Here is an 18140-nt window from a genome sequence, read left to right as displayed (position 1 = left end):
CAGTTAGGTTGACATACATTCATGGCTTGCATCATAACTGCTGTAGCATGACTGTCATCTGCACAAGAAGGCCCTGAATATTGATGTTTTCAGATACTTTGACCAGGAGTGGGAAGGAAGGAAATGGAACAACTAAGCCTCAAGTCAACACTTATGGAGTCACGCAAGCAGGCTTTTGAGTACAGTCCACTGTGGAAGGTTCCGGAATCCCATTGCCAAATGTCCTAAGCACAGTAAGAGCGTTTCTCATGAATGCTTGGACTGTTGCTTTGGGGACATTGAGAACAAACCTTTCTTTACCACCTTGAAGATGCCAGTGAATCAGATGGAGATAGCCATTACACTAAGCTTCATTGTCCTTATTGGTGCCCAGAAGTCCGCTCCCCCAATTGGTATGCTGAGGGAGTGGACAGCAGCAGCTGTGTAGCTAATATAGGTATGGATGAGGCTGCTCTTTTTAGGACATGGGCACATACACAAACTCTAGGCACTGGTTTCAATGACAGCAGAGCAGAACACCAGGCAACCCCTACAGTACTGGCAAAAACAGTCGCAGGGCCATCTCAAGTTGCCATACGGTGTTAAAAAGCCACCTCAATCACCAGAGACTTGAGCCGTAATCTTCCCAGCCTTGCAATTGCGGGTTTGGAGGCAGGCTCGCTGCCAAAATGGCTCTGATTGAAAGCGGAGCGGAAGTCCGCTCTGAACCTGTCTCCGTGTCAGTTTCTCAACTGTCGGGTCTGCCTGCAGATTGCAGACCTGACACCAAGCAGCGGGCCAGTTAATTGAGATGCTCAAGAGGTCATTTAAAGGTATTTAAAAAGATTTTACCCAGACACTTACCATTTTGGCAAGTTTTCAACGAGTTTGCCGTCCCTCAGGTTTCACGCCAGGTGTCGGGTTCTCAGTGACTCTCCAATGTTTTGACTAGTTGACAGCTGCAGAAATGGTATAAAAGCTACTATTTCACGGCTGTTCATTTTCCAATGTCAGAAGCGAAAGCCTTCAGGATTTGGAAGAAACTTTTGAGCTGTATGCAGTTTGGAAGTGTTTACAGTGAACTCCTTATCCACTGTCCCCTCCTTGGAGAAACCTCTCTCACCATTGACAGATTGCTTCTGTCATCTCAACTTCACCTGCCATCTATTCCAGCAGCATTGGTGCCCTTGAAAAAAATCTCACCGTGGTCCTCAGAATCCCACCACAATCAGCCCCAACATCATTAAACACAACAGCATCAACAACAACACCAACCTTCTCTGCCTTCACTTGATGCTGCACAGGACACAGGGCATCAGCACCTGACCACATTGTGCAGGGTACCCTTATGTCTGACCATTCACTACGACACACTAAACCAATTTCAAAGGTGCACACAAATCTGTCCAAAAACACAAAAGGGGCAATTTTGCCCCATGCCCGATTGGGGATGGTAACCTTCTGGGGCCAGGACTTTTATCGCCCGGCCTAGAAGTCCCACCCCCAATGCAGAATTGGGCCTTCCACCCCTCAAAGGAAGCGGAGTGCCGTCTCCGCCCGGGGCAGTAGCGCGGCACTGAGCACAGCGTTACGTGGATGCACCGCGTAGCGCTGTCGCGCTACAACGCCCCTCCCCTTCAATTAAAGGGGAGGGCCACTGCGCACTCTGCATGACCACTTTGTGGCCGTCACTGGGCCACCAAGGACGTGCGAGACTGGGCCAGCAGCCCAGCGCCCAAAACGGAGGGCCAGGCTGCATGATGGCAGCCCGGTCGACGCTAGGGCCGCCATGGTCGGGCCGACCCAAGACTCGGCCGACCAAAAAAGATGGTGGCCCAGGACGCTGTAGGCCTCCCTTTTAAATAGCCCCACCCCCGGGATCGGATGTTCAGCAGCTTCTCGACCTGCGAAGCTGGCATTGACATCCACCCGCGCTAGCCTCGCAGCTCACAGGGCAATTCACCCCATGGGGCATTCAGGGCTTGCCGCGGGGCGGTGAGGGGTCACCGGGCACGGCGTGACGTCATCAGCGGTTGTGCGGCGGCCCGGGGCGCTGATTGCGGGGCACGGCGTTGCTAGGGCAGTGCCTCCCAAATCTCTGGGGCAATTTCCTTGGAGACAGTAGCACCCCCTTCCCCAGGCAAAAACTGCCCGCAAGTGCTAACAGGGCTATAAATAGGGGCAATTTTGCCCCCAAAGTGTTCAAAATAAATATTTCAATGTTGGACAACACATTAGGAAAACCTCTACATGAACAATTGCTAAAACACCCAAGTGCCAACCCTTGTGTGTTGCTTATTGATGCAATTGGACAAGGATAAGGGTGAGTGTGACGGGTGACTAGTGAGATGAGGAAGTGATAATGTAGATAGAGAGAGAGCGAGGGATGGGTGGAGGTGCAAGGTAAGTTGGTGTGAGTAAGGATGTGCAGGAGTAGGGTCGGGAGGCAGAGTGATGGGGATGTGATGAGTGGCACAGCAGGATGAGGTTGAGTGTAGCTTTGCAGTATCGTTTCCGTGATCTACTAAGATCATTGAAAGGTTTGCAGCACTGCAGCCTCGTTCTCCTGACCACATCCCTGTTTGTGCCCTCCTGTGCAATGTGCAACCTGGCTGCGTTGGTGTCCTGGGGAGGTCTCTTCCACCCTTTGGAAGGGAAGAGGATCTTCCTGCGTGCTGTGACTCCCTCCATAAGCATGAGAGAGCCTGGGTGCAGCTGGGCACTTTTGTGCAGTGATTGTCAGTGCTTGCAGCACCTCAATGCCGCAGAACAAAAAAAAGTTAGCCATGGTCCCTTTAAGGAAACCAGCTGATGACGCGTCATCAGAAGATGCCATCAGACCTGCTTGCTGTTAATTGGCTGCGAACCTCGCAGGGCGGGCTTAACAAGCCCAATCAACGGAAGATTGTGTTCAGAGGGCGGGATGGAGCCGGGAGCGCGTTCCTCACATGCCACCAATGCCGGCCGCGCTGGACTCGCCACTGTTGGCGAAATCGTGGCCTTGGACCCTAATGTATGTAGATTTTCAAAATGCCTTCAATAAGGTACCCCATAATTGACTGAAGAACAAGGTCAGGGAATGCAGAGTCAAGGGAGAAATAGCAGAATGGATAGCTAGCTGGCTTCAAGACAGAAAGCAGAGTGTAGGGATAAAGGGGCCAAGTTTCGGCCTGAGTTGCTCCTGTTTTTTTGGAGCAACTGGTTTAGAACGGAGTATCTTAGAAATTTGAATTCTCGGCATTTAGTTTGCTCCAGTTCTAGTCAGTTAGAACAGTTTCACTTTGGAACAGAATTTTTTTTTCAAAAGGGGGCGTGTCCGGCCACTTGCGCCTGTTTTCAAAGTTTAGGAAATGAAAACTTACTCCAAACTAACTTAGAATGGAGTAAGTGAAGATTTTTGTACGTTCGAAAAAACCTTGTCTACACTTTAGAAAATCAGGCGTAGGTTACAAATCAGGCGTAGGGAATGGAGGGAGGGGGGTTTAAAAGGAAGTTTACAAACATTAAACACTTCAGTTTTACAAATAAAGAGCCTTCATCAATAATAAATGATAAATACATCAATAAATCAACCAATAAATCAATCAAAAAAAATTAATAAAAAATAAAAAAAATTTAAAAAATCAATAAATACAACATTTTCTACTTGCTGACTACGGCACCGGGAGTCCTCCAACAGCGTGCTGGGACAGCCCCCCCCCCCCCCAGTGTGTCTCTGTCAGTGTCTCTATCTCTCTGTCTGTCTGTGTGTGTGTCTCTCACTCTCTGTCTGTGTTTCTGACAGCGAGGGGAGGGGGAGAAGGGGGATGGGGGGGAGGAGAAGGGAGAGAGGAGGGAGGGAGAGAGGAGGGAGGGAGGGGAGGGGAGGAGAGGAGGGAGAGAGGGGGAAGGAGAGAGGAGGGAGGGAGGAGAGGAGGGAGGGAGGGGGAAGGAGACAAGAGGAGAGAGGAGGGAGGGAGAGAGGAAGGAGGGAGGGAGGGAGGGAAGGAGGAGGGAGGGAAGGAGAGAGGAGGGAAGGAGGGAGGGAGAGAGGAGGGAGGAAGGGGGAGGGAGAGAGGATGGAGGGAGGGAGGGAGGGAGGGAAGGAGAGAGGAGGGAGGGAAGGAGAGAGGAGGGAAGGAGAGGAGGGAAGGAGAGAGGGGGGGGGGAAGGGAGAGAAGGAGGCTGAACGACCGGGCCCCAAGACCTCGAGCTGGATTTACAGGTAGGTGGCGTCGGGTCTCGGGGGGGGGGGTCATGGAGGTCCGGGGGGGGGGGGGCGGAGAATCGCGAAGGTCGGGGGGGGGAGAGTCGCGGAGGTCCGGGGGGGGGGGGGTGGGGAGAGAGAGTCGCGGGGGGGGGGGAAGAGTCGCAGAGGTCGGGGGGGAGAGAGAGTCGCGGAGGTCCGGGTCGGGGGGGGGGGGGGGGGGGAAGAGTCGCGGAGGTCCGGGGGGGGGAAGGGAGAGAGAGTCGCGGAGGTCCGGGGGGGGGGGGGGGGGAGTCGTGGAGGTCCGGGGGGGGGGGGGGAGAGAGAGTCGTGGAGGTCCGGGGGTGGGGGAGGGGAGCGGAGGTCGGGTCCGGTCCAGTCGGGTGGGAGGAGCCTTATGCACGCAGCCCCAGTGAGGCCATTTGGCCAGGGCTAGGGACTGCATGCTTCGGGCCCCTCCCACAGTTTTGGGCGCCTGGAGCTACTGCACATGCGCGCCCACTGTAGCGCGCATATGCAGAGGTCCCGGCACTGTTTTCAGCGCAGGGACCTGGCTCCGCCCCCTACAGCTCGTGCTGCGCCGCGCCCAGCTCCAGAGGACCTGCAGGAAGCTGGAGAATAGGTAAGTTTTTTTTAGGCGCACTTTCTGGCGCGAAAAACGGGCGTCCAGGTCCGGGCTGCGCCGTTTTAGGTGTAGTCCGAAACTTGGGCCCAAAGGATGGCTATTCACAGTGGCAGAAGGTGGGTAGTGGTGTTCCACAAGGATCACCACTACCCACTGGGACCACTGCTGTTCACAATTTATATTTAGACTTTAGAATCAAAAACACAATTTCTAAATTTGCAGATGACACCAAATTGGGGGCGATAGCCAATACCGAGGAGGACTGCAACAAGTTACTGGACACTAATAAATTTGCAGAATGAGCATACAATTGGCAAATGAAGTTCATCACAGATAAATGTGAGGTATTACATTTTGGTAGGAAGAATAGGTAGGTAGGTCACTTATTACTTGGAGGGTGCGAGTCTGGGTGGGGTAGAGGATCAAAAGGAGCTCGGAGTACAAATACACAAATCACTAAATGTTTCGACACAGGTTATCAAGGCCGTAAAAAAAGCAAACCAAGCACTTGGGTTTATTTCTCGAGGTATAGAATTGAAAAGTAGGGAAGTTATGCTAAACTTGTATCGAACCTTGATTAGACCACACTTCGAGTACTGCGTACAGTTCTGGTCACCATATTATAAAAAGAATATAGAGGCACTGGAGAAGTGCAGAGAAGATTTACAAGGATGATACCAGAAATGTGAGGGTATACATATCAGGAAAGGATGAACAGGCTGGGTCTCTTTTCTCTTGAAAAAAGAAGGCTGAGGGGTTACCTAATACAAGTCTTTAAAATTATGAAAGGTTTTGATAGAGTGGATACAGGGAGAATGTTTCCACTTGTGGGGAAGAGTATAACTAGAGGCCATCACTATAAGCTGGTCACCAAGAAATCCAATAGGGAATTCAGAAGAAACTTTTTTATCCAAAGAGTGGTGAGAATGTGGAACTCGCTAACACAGGGAATGGGTGAAGCGAATAGTATAGATTCATTTAAGGGGAGGCTAGACAAGCATAAGAGGGAGAGAGGAATAGAGGGTTATTGCTATGTCTTGGATAAAGAGTCAGACTAGATACTGCAACCTCAAGGTAAGTGTGAGCATAGTCCTTTATTACAGATCTCAGAGTGTCTCTCCAGCCTGTGAGGCCTCCTTATATACAGGTGCTCCCAAAGGATTGTGGGATCCCTTGGGACTCCAGGGGATATGCCCTCTGGTGGTTAGACATGGCAATTACAGGTTTACATACATAACAACACTCCCCCCCCCCCAAGTCAATAGTGTAACTACTTACAATGTGAGTCGATCTGGGCCTTCCTTTCCCTGGTTGATTGTTTCGGTGCAAATGCTGGTGTTGGTAAGTCATTTGTTGGGCCTTCGCTGGACTGCTGCGCAGCTGGTCTTGCTGGACTGCTGGGGGTGGTGGGCATTGCTGGGCTGCTGCGGTGAAGGGTTCTGCTTCGTGGTCAACCGCTAGGTCGGTTGCCACTTGTGTGTGTGTTGGAGGGTTGAAAAAGGTAGAGTCTATTGTTGGTTGTTCTGGATAGTCCGTAAATCTGAGTTTGGTTTGGTCCAAGTGCTTTCTGCAGGTGAGTCCATTTGCGAGTTTGACCATAAACACCCTACTCCCCTCTTTGGCCAAAACAGTGCCAGCAATCCATGTGGGACCTTGTCCATAGTTCAACACAAATACAGGATCATTTACTTCAATTTTGCGTGACGCATTTGCGCGATCATGATATATATTCTGCTGAAGCTGCCTGCTCTCTACCTGCTCGTGTAGATCAGGGTGGACTAACGAGAGCCTTGTCTTAAGTGCCCTTTTCATGAGCAGTTCAGCGGGAGGGGCCCCGGTGAGCGGGTGGGGTCTTGTGCGGTAACTAAGCAGGACTCGGGATAAGCGAGTCTGTCGTGAGCCTTCAGTTACCCTTTTCAAGCTCTGCTTGATTGTTTGAACTGCTCGTTCTGCCTGACCGTTGAACGCTGGTTTAAACGGGGCAGACGTGACATGTTTGACCCCATTGTGGGTCATGAATTCCTTGAATTCGGCACTGGTAAAGCACGGCCCATTGTCACTTACAAGGACATCACGCAGGCCGTGCGTGGCAAACATGACCCGTAGACATTCAATGGTGGCAGCGGACGTGCTTGCCGACATTATCACACATTCAATCTATTTGGAGTACGCATCTATGACCACTAAAAACATTTTTCCCAAGAATGGGCCTGCACAGTGGGCATGAACCCTAGACCATGGTTTGGAGGGCCAAGACCACAAACTTAGTGGCGCCTGCCTGGGTGCACTGCTTAACTGGGAACATATATTACATCTGTGCACACAGGACTCTTAAGTCAGCATCGATACAGGGCCACCACACATGGGATCTGGCTATCGCTTTCATCATTATAATGCCTGGGTGGGTACTGTGGAGATCATTAATGAAAGTGTTCCTGCCCTTTCTTGGCACAATTACCCGATTACCCCAGTCTGCTCGTATAGACATTTCATCTTTGCGCTGCTGGTACGGCTTTATTTCTTCCTGCATCTCTAATGGGGCACGATACCAACTCCCGTGGAGCACATAGTTTTTTATTAAGGACAGTAAGGAGTCCTGGCTCATCCAGGTTCTAATCTGTCAGGCGGTAACAGGTGATTGCTCACTCTCGAATGCTTCCATTACCATAACTAAATCTGCGGGCTGCGCCATCTCCACCCACCCGGTGGTGGGCAATGGTAGCCTACTGAGAGCATCAGCACAGAAGTGCCTGGCCTGTGGCGGATGGTGTAGTTGTAGGTGGACAATCGCTTGACCGGTGCAGTGGCTCTAGGCCTTTTGGCTAAGAGCATTGGCGCAGAGTGATCCTTGACTGGTGCAGGGTGACCTCTGGCGTTTGACAAAGAATTGTAACGATTGGATAACGATTGGACATGAATTTAAAAAAAAAAAAAAAAAAAAAAAAAAAAAAAAAAAAAAAAAAAAAAAAAAAAAAAAAAAAAAAAAAAAAAAAAAAAAAAAAAAAAAAAAAAAAAAAATCGCTTGACCCATCCACCTCCACGGAGGTGTGTGGGGGACCTGACCCATCCACCTCCATGGCACGAACCTGGTATTGCAGTACTTCCAGGAACGGTGCAGTGGCTCTAGGCCTTTTGGCTAAGAGCATTGGCGCAGAGTGATCCTTGACTGGTGCAGGGTGACCTCTGGCGTTTGTGACTTGACAAAGAATTGGAAACGATTGGCTACGAATTTATTTTAAAAAAAAATAAAAAAAAAAAATCGCTTCTCGGCCTTCCATGACCTCCGGGTGGTTTCTCCCTGGTCAGGAAGGTATATGCTTGCTTTTTTGGAAACAGGAGGTGGGTGGGGTGGCTTGACCCATCCACCTCCACGGAGGTGTGTGGGGTGGCTTGACCCATCCACCTCCATGGCACGAACCTGGTATTGCAGTACTTCCAGGAATGGTGCAGTGGCTCTAGGCCTTTTGGCTAAGAGCATTGGCGCAGAGTGATCCTTGGCATGTGCAAGGTGACCTCTGGCGTTTGTGATTTGACAAAGAATTGGAACGATTGGCTACGAATTTAAAAAAAAAAAAAAAAAAAAATCGCTTCTCGGCCTTTTGGCTAAGATCATGCGTAACTGACCTGACAGGGGAGTAGCCACCATGACCTCCGGGTGGTTCTCCCTGGATCAGGAAGGTATATGCTTGCTTTTTTGGAAACAGGAGGTGGGTGGGGTGGCTTGACCCATCCACCTCCACGGAGGTGTGTGGGGGACCTGACCCATCCACCTCCATGGCACGAACCTGGTATTGCAGTACTTCCAGGAACGGTGCAGTGGCTCTAGGCCTTTTGGCTAAGAGCATTGGCGCAGAGTGATCCTTGGCGTGTGCAAGGTGACCTCTGGCGTTTGTGATTTGACAAAGAATTGGAACGATTGGCTACGAATTTCAAAAAAAAAAAAAAAAAAATCGCTTCTCGGCCTTTTGGCTAAGATCATGCGTAACTGACCTGACAGGGGAGTAACCATGACCCCAACGTGGTTCTCCCTGGATCAGGAAGGTGATTCTCCTATGCTTTTTGGAAATAGGAGGTGGGTGGGGTGGCTTGACCCATCCACCTCCATGGCACGAACCTGGTATTGCAGTACTTCCAGGAACGGTGCTTGGGCTCTAGGCCTTTTGGCTAAGAGCATTGGCGCAGGGTGATCCTTGATGTGTGCAAGGTGACCTCTGGCGTTTGTGATCTGACAAAGAATTGGAAAGATTGGCAACGAATAAATTTTTTAAAAAAATGTGAGTGCCCATCTCTGGATGCGGGCCGATGCATTCATATTTATCCCCCTATTCTCAGAAAAGAGGGATATAAGCGGCTTATGGTTGGTTTCCAATTCAAATTTGAGCCGAACAGATAGTGATGCATTTTCTTAACCCCGTAAACAGACGCCAATGCTTCTTTTTCGATGATACTGCAGGCCCTCTCGGCCTTAGACAGACTTCTGGATGCATAAGCAACTGGTTGCAATTTCCCAAATTCATTAGCTTGTTGCAATACACACCCGACCCCGTACGACGACACATCACATGCTAGTACAAAACATTTACATGGATCGTACAACACAAGCTATTTGTTTGAACATAACAGCTTCCTAGCTTTCTCAAAGGCATTTTCTTGGCCTTTACCCCATACCCATTCATCTCCCTTGTGCAGTAAAAGAGTGCAGGGGTTCTAACAATGTGCTAAAACCCGGTAAGAAGTTACCAAAATGGTACAGGAGTCCTAGAAACGACCGCAACTCCGTCACGTTCTGTGATCTTGGTGCATTTTTGATTGCCTCCGTCTTCGAATCGGTGGGCCTGATGCCGTCCGCCGCGATTCTTCTCCCCCGGAACTCCACTTCAGGTGCCAGGAAAATGGACTTCGATCATTTTAGCCTGAGCCCCACATGATTAAGTCGACTAAGAACCTCCTCCAGGTTTTGCAGGTGCTCGACAGTGTCCCGACCTGTAACTAAAATGTCGTCCTGGAAGACCACGGTGCGCAGGACCGACTTCAGCAAGCTTTCCATGTTCCTCTGGAATATCGAATCCCAAAAGGGCATTTGTTGTAAATGAAGAGACCTTTGTGCGTGTTGATGCAGGTGAGGCCTTTCGAAGATTCCTCCAGCTCCTGCGTCATGCAGGCCGAGGTCAAGTCCAGCTTCGTGAACGTTTTCCCTCCCGCCAGCATCGCAAATAGGTCGCCTGCCTTTGTTAGCGGGTATTGATCCTGCAGTGGGAAACGATTGATAGTTACTTTGTAATCACCACAGATTCTGACGGTGCCGTCTCCCTTGAGGACTGGAACAATCGGACTAGCCCACTCATTGAATTCGATCGGCGAAATGATGCCCTCTCGTTGCAGCATGTCCAACTTGATCTCCACCCTCTCTCTCATCATGTAAGATACCACTCTCGCCTTGTGATGGATGGGTCGCACGTCCGGAATCAAATGGATCTGCACTTTTGCTCCTTGGAACTTCCCGATGCCTGGTTTGAACAGCGAGGGGAACTTGCTTAGGACCTGGGCACATGAGGTGTTGTCGACGGACGAAAGCGCTCGGATGTCGTCCCAGTTCCAGCGTATCTTTCCCAGCCAGCTCCTGCCGAACAGTGTGGGGCCATCGCCCGGTACCACCCAGAGTTGTAAGTTGTGCACTGCTCCATCGTAGGAGACCTTTACGGTAGCACTGCCAATTATGGGAATCAGTTCCTTTGTGTACGTTCTAAGTTTGGTACGAATGGGAGTCAGGACTGGCCTTGAAGCCTTGTTGCACCACAGCTTATTGAAAGTCTTTTTACTCGTTATGGACTGGCTTGCGCCCGTGTACAGCTCCATGGACACCGGGAGTCCATTTAATTCAATCTTCAGCATTATCGAGGGACACTTTGTGGTAAATGTGTGCACCCCATATACCTCTGCCTCTTCGGTTTGAGGCTTTGGTTTGCCATGATCCACCGTGGATCTGTACTCCTCTGCAAATTGGCGGTTTGCAAGATTAGCAGAGTTTGCAGCTCGCCTGCACATACGTTGGAAGTGTCCCATTGTTCCTCAGCCATTGCAAACGTATCCTTTAAAGCAGCATGAATGGAATCGATGATCACCCCCGCAGCACCAACAAGGTGTTAATTGCCTTGTATTCATCACCCTTGATGGCGGACTCTGAGGCATCTGCGGATGTGTAGCTACAGGTATGTAAGTCTTGCCATGTACATTTCGATTCGAAAACAACATTACTTTGTTCACAGTACTTGCAGCAGCACTCGTGTGCTGAGAGATTTGTTTGGTATTGTCACTGTTGGCGATGAATGCCTGGGCTATCGCTATGGCTTTACTCAAGGTTGGGGTCTCCAGAGTTCAAAGTTTGTGAAGCATTACTTCATGGCCAATGCCAAGTACAAAGAAATCCCTGAGCATGTGCTCTAAGTGTCCTTCAAATTCACAATGTCCTGCAAGGTGCCTTAGCTCAGCGACATAGCTTGCCACTTCCTGGCCTTCAGACCTCTTGTACGTGTAGAATCGATACCTCACCATCAGAACGCTTCCCTTCGGATTTAGATGCTCCCGGACCAGTGTGCATAACTCATTGTACGACTTGACTGTGGGTTTTGCTGGAGTGAGCAGGTTTATCATGAGGCCATACGTTGGTGCCCCGCAAACGGTGAGGAGGATCGCCCTTTGTTTGGCAGCGTTCCCTTCTCCTTCCAGCTCCTTGGCCACGAAGTATTGGTCAAGTCGCTCCACGAAGGTTTCCCAATCATCTCCCTCCGAAAATTTCTCCAGGATGCCCACAGTTTTCTGCATTGTTGCGTTGGGATTCGTCATCTGTATGTCATCGCCAGTTGTTATATCTTGGATAAAGAGTCAGACTAGATACTGCAAGCTCAAAGTAAGTGTGACCGTCGTCCTTTATTACAGATCTCAGAGTGCCTCTCCAGCCTGTGAGTACTCCTTATATACAGGTGCTCCCAAGGGATTGTGGGATCCCTTGGAACTCCAGGGGATAAGCCCTCTGGTGGTTAGACATGGTAATTACAGGTTTACATACATAATAGTTACCCTGATAGATTTAGATGAGGAAAGATGGGAAGAGGCTCGAGTGGAGCATAAACACTGGCATGGACTGGTTGGGCTGAATGGTTTGTTTCTGTGTCATATATCTTATGTAATCCTATATAATGACTGCCACAAACAGCCATTGCCCATTCACCTCATTCTGCCTCCAATAGGAGGACCAGACAAGGATACCCCATGTCCTGCCTCCTCTCTGCCCTGGTCATTGAGCCTTTAACAGTAAGCATCAGACAGCAAGGGTTGCTCAACCGTGGCTTACAAGGGAAATTAGGGATAGTGTTAAATCCAAGGAAGAGGCATATAAATTGGCCAAAAAAAGAAGCAAATCTGAGGACTGAGAGAAATATAGAATTCAGCAGAGGAGGACAAAGGGTTTAATTAGGAGGGGGAAAATAGAATATGAGATAAGGTTGCGGGGAACATAAAAACTGACTGCAAAAGCTTCTACAGATACGCGAAGAGAAAAAGATTAGTGAAGACAAATGTAGGTCCCTTACAGTCAGAATCAGGTGAAGTCATAATGGGGAACAAAGAAATGGCAGACCAATTGAACAAATACTTTGGTTCTGTCTTCACGAAAGAAGACACAAATAACCTTCCGGAAATACTAGGGGAACGAGGGTCTAGCGAGAAGGAGAAACTAAACGAAATCCTTATTAGGCGTGAAATTGTGTTAGGGAAATTGATGGGATTGAAGGCCGATAAATCCCCAGGGCCTGATAGTCTGCATCCCAGAGTACTTAAGGAAGTGGCCCTAGAAATAGTCGATGCATTGGTGGTCATTTTCCAACATTCTATAGACTCTAGATCAGTTCCTATGGACTGGAGGGTAGCTAATGTAACCCCACTTTTTAAAAAAGGAGCGAGAGAGAAAGCAGGGAATTATAGACCGATCAGCCTGATATCAGTGGTGGGAAAAATGTTTGAATCAATTATTAAAGATGTAATAGCAGCGCATTTGGAAAGCAGTGACAGGATCAGTCCAAGTCAGCATGGATTTATGAAAGGGAAATCATGCTTGACAAGTCTTCTAGAATTTTTTGAGGATGTAACTAGTAGAGTGAACAAGGGGGAGCCAGTGGATGTGGTGTATTTAGACTTTCAAAAGACTTTTGACAAGGTCCGATACAAGAGATTAGTGTGCAAAATTAAAGCACATGGTATTGGGGATAATGTACTGACGTGGATAGTGAACTGGTTGGCAGACAGGAAGCAGAGAGTAGCAATAAATGGGTCCTTTTCCGAATGGCAGGCAGTGACTAGTGGGGTACCGCAAGGTTCAGTGCTGGGACCCCAGCTATTTACAGTATACATTAATGATTTAGACGAAGGAATTGAATGTAATATCTCCAAGTTTGCAGATGACACTAAGCTGGGTGGCAGTATGAGCTGTGAGGAGGATGCTAAGAGGCTGCAGGGTGACTTGGACAGGTTAGGTGAGTGGGCAAATGCATGGCAGATGCGGTATAATGTGGACAAATGTGCGGTTATCCACTTTGGTGGTAAAAACAGGAGGGCTGATTATTATCTGAATGGTGACAGATTGGTAAAGGGGGAGGTGTAACGAGACCTGGGTGTCATGGTACATCAGTCATTGAAGGTTGGCATACAGGTGCAGCAGGCGGTGAAGAAGGCAAATGGCATATTGGCCTTCATAGCGAGGAGATTCGAGTATAGGGGCAGGGAGGTCTTACTACAGTTGTACAGGGCCTTGGTAAGGCCACACCTTGAATATTGTGTACAGTTTTGGTCTCCTAATCTGAGGAAGGACATTCCTGCTATTGAGGGAGTGCAGTGAAGGTTCACCAGACTGATTCCTGGGATGACAGGACTGGCATAAGAAGAAATACTGGATTGACTAGGCTTGTATTCAATGGAATTTAGAAGAATGAGAGGGGATCTCAGAAACCTATAAAATTCTGATGCGATTGGACAGGTTAGATGCAGGAAGAATGTTCCCGGTGTTGGGGAAGTCCAGAACCAGGAGTCACAGTCTAAGGATAAGGGGTAAGCCATTTAGGACCGAGATGAGGAGAAACTTCTTCATTCAGAATGTTGTGGGCATGTGGAATTTTCTACCACAGAGAGTTGATGAGGCCAGTTTGTTAGATATATTCAAAAGGGTGTTAGATGTGGTCCTTACGGCTAAAGGAGTCAAGGGGTATGGAGAGAAAGCAGGAATGCGGTACTGAAATGCATGATCAGCTATGATCATATTGAATGGTGGTACAGGCTCGAAGGACCAAATGGCCTACTCCTGCACCTATTTTCTATGTTTCTACGTTTCTATCCATGGAGCGAAGACTGGAGGGGTGAACACTAAACATCACTGCCTGATTTTCGCCCAAAAGATGCTTAGCACCAACGTGATAAAGAAAATGTTTTAACCCCAGTGACTTTTCCTGGGGAACAGTTCTGCAGGGGCTGCTTGTTCTCTGATGCCTCAGCCAAGTAACCACTATTCATACATGAGGCTTGACAGTGATTGTGGGCAGGCTACTTGACCACGGTATGATCCTATCCTCTTCTAATGTTCACACACATGCTCTTTTTGTAGTGGCCAATGGGCAGCCAGAAGAAGCAGGAGTCTTGGCCAGTTTTCCCCTCGCCAACTCAGAGTTTCTGAGCCACTTCTCGCCCATAATTCCCCTTGCACTTTCAGTAGGGATAGCAACATATTTTACTTCTTTGCACCAATCAATGCTATAGCCCACGCATTTGTCTAAGCTTTATTCTCCTGATTACAAATGTTTATATTAACTATCTCTGAATTCTAAAACAAAGCCAAGTACAGTAGGACTGATATCATAACTTCGCCTACTAAATAAATGCAAATTTTAATTCTACATCAATTAACTTGATTGTTATGCTAAAGTGACTTTGATTACATATTGTAGTAAGGAACAATGCAACCAAACGCAGCTGCATCTATCAGATGTTTATTGTACTGAAGTGGTGATATTCATTCAGTGTAGTTGATTTTTTTTATGTTAAACACTTATTAAAAATTACAATGTAACTTCATAAAAATATTCATCCTATGAATATATTGAATATTATGCAGTGCAAATCAATTTCAGGAACATGGAGGGCCATTTTTAATGTAGCGCAATAAATGGGCACAAAGTTGGCGAGAAATTGGCGATGCCTGCCCGAACCAGCTGACATGCGCCCGTGCCTTTTTGAACTATTTGCCTCATTTCCATAATACAGGTGAGCTGTCAGCGCTACTCGCATTTGTAATTGGCAGTTTACCCATGGGGTGTGTGGGTGGGGGAGGGCTTGAGCGGGAGATCCGGCAGGGCTCCCGCAATTTAAAAGTAGCCTGCATCTCTTAAAGGGGAAGTGCCTTCAGCCAATTGTGGATGTTAGAGCTGGTGTTTGAAGGAGAATGCCTGGCCAAAGACCGCCCTAAGTGGAGGAAGAGCATCCGGGAGGGCGCTGAGCACCTTGAGTCTCGTTGGCGAGAGCATGCAGAAAACACCTGTGACAGAGATTGTAATTCCCGTATTGGGCTGTACAGTCATCTGAGAACTCACTTTTAGAGTGGATGCAAGTCTTCCTCGATTTCGAGGGACTGCCTGTGATGAGCTCTGATGAAGACATGGCCTTGATTATATCTCATCGCTGCTTCTGTGTGAGGGTTACTGAGAGGTGTCACGAGCCATGTCTGCAAATAGCCAGCCTTTGACCCAATGGTCTGGGTAAAAAAGGAGGGGCAATTTACTCATGGTGCAGGATGAAGGCATCACGACAGCTGCCAGGATACCTGACACAAACCTGCATGATGTATTGCATGTCACCGCACACCAACTGCACATACAGCGAATGGAAGCCCTTCCTGTTGACATATACTCCAGGGTCTTGTGTTGGAACAGACAAGGCTTTGTGTGTGAGCAGTCGATGGTGCCCTGCACCTGGGAGAAGCCAGCATTTCTGGAATTCTGGAAAAACCCAGAGCTCTCACTTCCTGCTTTGTGGCCTCCATAGGGAAGGAGATGAAGTAATTGGCTCTTGTGACGTGCACATCCGTCACTTGCTTGATGCCGGCATGCAAAGGTGGTTGACTATTGCTGCAGCCTGGAATGACCCTAGAACATAAAAATATAGGGTCACAGTGACTTTCAGAGCCACAGGCAAGGATGATCATGACTTGGTATTGGGCTACACTTGGTGCTGCAGTGGGTGAAATAGCTCTGTGATGGCTGCCCTGGTAATGGAGAGCCTGCACCTCGCTGAGCTGTAGGCACAAAGTATTCAGCCTATACATGCTAGTGGGGTGCGGGCTCCTGCGAACTTCTCTTCTTCTGCCTCTTCTCTCTGCAACTGCAGGTCTCTGGACTCTTGAATGATGCTCCTTCTCCTCTGCCTCTTCCAGCCACAATGGCATCCCAATCTCCAAGCCCATAATGCCATAGAGTATAGAAGAATAAGTGGTGATCTAATTAAGATTTTTAAGATGATTAAAGGATAAACAAAATCAAGAATTTAAGGAAGCTAAAAATGTTTTCACAATGTGGCAGAACTCAAAGACATAACCAATTTAATAGTAATACTATCTGCTTCTGTCAACTCTCTGAGGGATGCAATCACCAATGCACTAGAACACTTTCAAAAACTCAACATGCTATGGTCAGAAGACAGAAACACAATAGTTAAGATATTGTAAGGATTTCCACCCATCCTTCAGCTCTAACAGTTCCATTTCTGGACTTCTCTCTCTCCATTTCTGGTGAAGGACATTCTTGCTATTGAGGGAGTGCAGCGAAGGTTCACCAGACTGATTCCAGGGATGGCCGCACTGTCATATGAGGAGAGACTGGATCAACTGGGCCTTTATTCACTGGAGTTTAGAAGGATGAGAGGGGATCTCATAGAAACATATAACATAGAAACATAGAAACATAGAAAATAGGTGCAGGAGTAGGCCATTCGGCCCTTCGAGCCTGCACCGCCATTCAATGAGTTCATGGCTGAACATGCAACCTCAGTACCCCATTCCTGCTTTCTCGCCATACCCCTTGATCCCCCTAGTAGTAAGGACTACATCTAACTCCTTTTTGAATATATTTAGTGAATTGGCCTCAACAACTTTCTGTGGTAGAGAATTCCACAGGTTCACCACTCTCTGGGTGAAGAAGTTTCTCCTCATCTCGGTCCTAAATGGCTTACCCCTTATCCTTCGACTGTGACCCCTGGTTCTGGACTTCCCCAACATTGGGAACATTCTTCCTGCATCTAACCTGTCTAAACCCATCAGAATTTTAAACGTTTCTATGAGATCCCCTCTCATTCTTCTGAACTCCAGTGAATACAAGCCCAGTTGATCCAGTCTTTCTTGATATGTCAGTCCCGCCATCCCGGGAATCAGTCTGGTGAACCTTCGCTGCACTCCCTCAATAGCAAGAATGTCCTTCCTCAAGTTAGGAGACCAAAACTGTACACAATACTCCAGGTGTGGCCTCACCAAGGCCCTGTACAACTGTAGCAACACCTCCCTGCCCCTGTGCTCAAATCCCCTCGCTATGAAGGCCAACATGCCATTTGCTTTCTTAACCGCCTGCTGTACCTGCATGCCAACCTTCAATGACTGATGTACCATGACACCCAGGTCTCGTTGCACCTCCCCTTTTCTTAATCTGTCACCATTCAGATGATAGTCTGTCTCTCTGTTTTTACCACCAAAGTGGATAACCTCACATTTATCCACATTGTACTTCATCTGCCATACATTTGCCCACTCACCTAACCTATCCAAGTCACTCTGCAGCCTCATAGCATCCTCCTCGCAGCTCACACTGCCACCCAACTTAGTGTCATCCGCAAATTTGGAGATACTACATTTAATCCCCTCGTCCAAATCTGACGGGACTGGACAGGTTAGATGAGGGAAGAATGTTCCCGATGTTGTGGAAGTCCAGAACCAGGGGACATAGTCTTAGGATAAGGGGTAGGCCATTTAGGACTGAGATGAGGAGAAACTTCTTCACTCAGAGAGTTGTTAACCTGTGGAATTTCTGCCGCAGAGAGTTGTTGATGCCAGTTCATTGGATATATTCAAGAGGGAGTTAGATATGGCCCTTACGGCTAAAGAGATCAAGGGGTATGGAGAGAAAACAGGAAAGGGGTACTGAGGGAATGATCAGCCATGATCTCATTGAATGGCGGTGCAGGCTCGAAGGGTCGAATGGCCTACTCCTGCACCTATTTTCTATGTTTCTATGTTTCTCTGTTTCCACAGACATTATGACAAGCTAA

General features: G+C 48.4%; 1 protein-coding gene and 2 pseudogenes across 1 annotated transcript in view; 2 read left to right on the top strand and 1 right to left on the bottom strand.

Annotated features, from left to right (window-relative positions):
• The window catches only part of LOC139278526 (transcriptional regulator QRICH1-like), a 229132-nt gene that overhangs the window by 118464 nt on the left and 92528 nt on the right, over nt 1-18140 (bottom strand). The gene's annotated exons all lie outside the window — the stretch shown is intronic.
• Nucleotides 8374-8612, top strand: LOC139279130 (U2 spliceosomal RNA; annotated as a pseudogene).
• LOC139279097 (U2 spliceosomal RNA) lies at nt 8740-8941 on the top strand (annotated as a pseudogene).

The sequence above is a fragment of the Pristiophorus japonicus genome, chromosome 13, assembly GCF_044704955.1.
Source record: "Pristiophorus japonicus isolate sPriJap1 chromosome 13, sPriJap1.hap1, whole genome shotgun sequence".
Taxonomy (NCBI): domain Eukaryota; kingdom Metazoa; phylum Chordata; class Chondrichthyes; family Pristiophoridae; genus Pristiophorus; species Pristiophorus japonicus.
Note: the sequence above shows the minus strand (reverse complement) of the source record. Positions and strands in the feature narration are given on the sequence as shown.